This window comes from Mauremys mutica, chromosome 10 (genome assembly GCF_020497125.1).
Source record: "Mauremys mutica isolate MM-2020 ecotype Southern chromosome 10, ASM2049712v1, whole genome shotgun sequence".
Lineage (NCBI taxonomy): Eukaryota > Metazoa > Chordata > Testudines > Geoemydidae > Mauremys > Mauremys mutica.
Window position 1 is genome coordinate 76,351,700 of NC_059081.1, and position 3,217 is coordinate 76,354,916.

Consider the following 3,217-nt stretch of genomic DNA (forward strand, 5'->3'; position numbering starts at 1 on the left):
CACCGGAATCCCATCCATCGTCGCCACTTGTTATATCCTTGGGGGCAGCCGGTTTAGGAAGAAATCACTTGAGGCCAGAGAGCAGACAGCTAACAAAACTACCATTTTATTTACAGACACAGAGAGCTCACTCAGCCGGCCGAAGCTGGCCGAGCTATCCCCTAATAATCTAACTCAGTTGCCATAGGAACAAAAACCATGACAACCAAATACACAACAGGGGGCAGCTGGACAGACCTGCAGTAACCACATGGATTGTGAGGTTTGCTCCACTCCTGTCGTCAGCGGTGCCGATGTTACTCCCTGAGCCTGCTGGGCTCCACCTCGAACTCTCTGCTTCTCTCTCATCCCTGCAGCGACTGTGACCAGGGGTCGGCAGCCTTTGGCTCCGGCCCATGAGGGTTAGCCGCTGGCAGGCCGGGGCGGTTTGTTTACCTGGAGTGTCCGCAGGCACAGAGCCCTGCCGCTCCCAGTGGCCGCAGTTCCCTATTCCCAGTCAATGGGAGCTGCAGGAAGCAGCAGCCAGCACATCCCTCGGCCTATGCTGCTTCCCGCAGCCCCCATTGGCCTGGAACAGTGAACGGCTCCATGCCTGCGGATGCTCCAGGTAAACACACCGTCTCGGCCCGCCAGCGGCTTACCCTGAGCGACCCCTGATTGGGACTCTGGATCCAGACACGGCTCCTCCCCAACTGGGCCTGTCCGAGGATCGGAAAAAGTGTCAGATGGGGACACACCTGGCAGAATCGGTCCAACAAGCCCGAGAGATTTGTCTCTAGGCCTGTGTGCTGGGTGATCTGCCGGTCCCGCACCTTCGGCATCCACCGCCGAATTGCCGCCGAAACCGCGGGACTGGCGGAGCTCCCGCAGAAACGCCGCCGAAGGCAGCCTGACTGCCGCCCTCACGGCGACCGCCAGGCCACCCCTCCTCCCCCGCCCCGGCTTGCCGCCCCAGGCACGCGATTGCTGCTCTGATCCCTGGAGCCGCCCCTGCATGGGGACAATCAGCTGGTCTTCTGCAGTCTCTGGTGTTCACCTCACTGGGGCCTGGGAAGACTCCCATCTGTCACTCTAGCAGAACCTCTTCTACCCCCTTAGCTCCTGGCCTCTATGAGCCTGGAGGGTCAATTTCTCAGGGGGTCACTCAGGCCATGGTGAAGCCAGGTGCCTGTGGGAGCAAACAGGGCTGGGTCAATGTGTTAGGAGGCCATTGACCCTCCACACAGAGCTGTGGGAAATATAAAAATAAAGACAAAACCTCGCTTCTTAACTCTGCATAAAACAGATTCCAGTTAGGTCACATTTACACTCATGAGCGTATTTCTGGAAAGCGTTATGGGTGCAACGTCGCAGCACTAATGAAATTTAGCCTTCGAAAGGTGTGGTGGGGGAGAAGGATGCTCCAGCCTCTCAGAATGTTTGTCGAAGTGGTTAGAGGCTCACCCAGAAAAAGGGTGTTTGAGTTGCAGACTAAATGCACCTTGTCATAGGTCTCACCCCCACTTGGAGCTGTTGGGTTCACAAGATGGGGACCTATGGATGGATCCTTCTAAACTTAAATCCTAGTTTAGATCTACTACGCTGCCACCAGTCAGTTTTCTAAGTGTCTGACACACTGCCTGTTCCCCCAACTTTCCCTGGGGAACACAGATTCAATCTCCCTGAATCTTTACACACAGGAAAGCAGCCCACTTCCCCCCTCCCTCTCTCCTAGCCACTCTGGAGAGATATACACCGAGTCAAATCCTTGACTCAACACAAAGAGGGACTTACCTCCCCCTCCCCTTCCCTAGTCCTGGAGAGAGATACCTTGATTCAAACTCCTTGAATCAAGCCCAGGAGGAACTCACTCTTCCCCCCTCCCCTTCCCCTGAATTTCCACAAGAGAAGGAATTAACCAAGTCCAAAGAAAAGAAAAGAATTTATTAAAGAAAAAGCAAAGTAACTGTCTCTGTAACCAAGATAGAACAATACACAAAGTTTAACCTGTAAACCTGGAGAGAATTCCCCCGCCCCCTTTCCTTCTCAGTAAAAGCAAAGTAACGGCAAACAGGAATAAAGCATTTCCTTCAGCAACACACAATTGCAAATGTAGAAATCAAATTATAAGACTAATCCGCCTTTCTAATTAATACTCACTATTAGATAGTAGAAACTACTCCAGGAGAACTTGGAGACATGACTGGCCTCTCTTAGATTCAAAGAGAGAACTCTAACAAAGAACACAGACAAGGGCTTCCCTCCACAGAGATTTGAAAATCTCTTGTCCCTGATTGGTCCTCTGGTCAGGTGTTCACAGGTACTGCATGTTAACCCTTTACAGGTAGAAAAAAACCTTAACCCTTAACTAACTGTTTATGACACACCTTTTTTTCCTGTGCTCCACCAATGGCACCTTATGATGGGATGCTCTGTTCACCACGGGCTGGTGCTGCCTCCTGACTATCCTGAGGATGAGCTGTGTGTGGCCAATGCCCCTGCTTGTGGTCACACGCTGTATCTCTGCCTGTCACTCTCAGGCTGCAGCCCCTCTCTCACTCCAGAAGCTGCTGCTACCTCTTCGTGGACCTGGCCCTTTGGACAGGGCTCTCTATTGTTTTCCCCTTCTGGGGCAGAGTCCTTCAAACTCTCTCCCATTAGAGAGGGATCCTGTGCCCTGATCCTTTGACTCCTGCCGTTGCCCAGGCAGGCTTCCAGCTCTCTGTCCCTCTCATGCCACTTCCCCAGTGGTGGGAGAGGAACCCAGGCCGGCCGTGTACTCCAGGGGCCAGCCCAGCGACTCTAGAACACACAGCCAAGGTCTGTTCAGTCTCCAGGGTGCGAAGGATTCACAGTGCCTGGAGGGGAGCTGGCTGAATACAGCGCACAGCTGTGTGTGAGGCACAGGTCCTGGGGGTGGCTCCACATTGTCTGTTGTTCTTCCTAATGAAACTCTTCTGCCCGTCTGAGTTGGCAGCAACAAGGGCCGGGTTCAGTATGTAGGGGTTCTATTTCAATAACACAAACCAGCTCGAGCCCCCACCCAGAGACCTGGGACAATTACATATCACCCCCCTAAGGGGCAAGACTTCCCCGCTCACAAGCACAGAGTCTGTGTGTAGCAAAATCCTTTTAATAAAGGAGGGACACAATGTGGCATCATGTTGGGGAAACACCACAAACAGGATTCATAACACAAACCATGAGCAAAAGACGCACCCCCAAGTAAGTTTGGCAG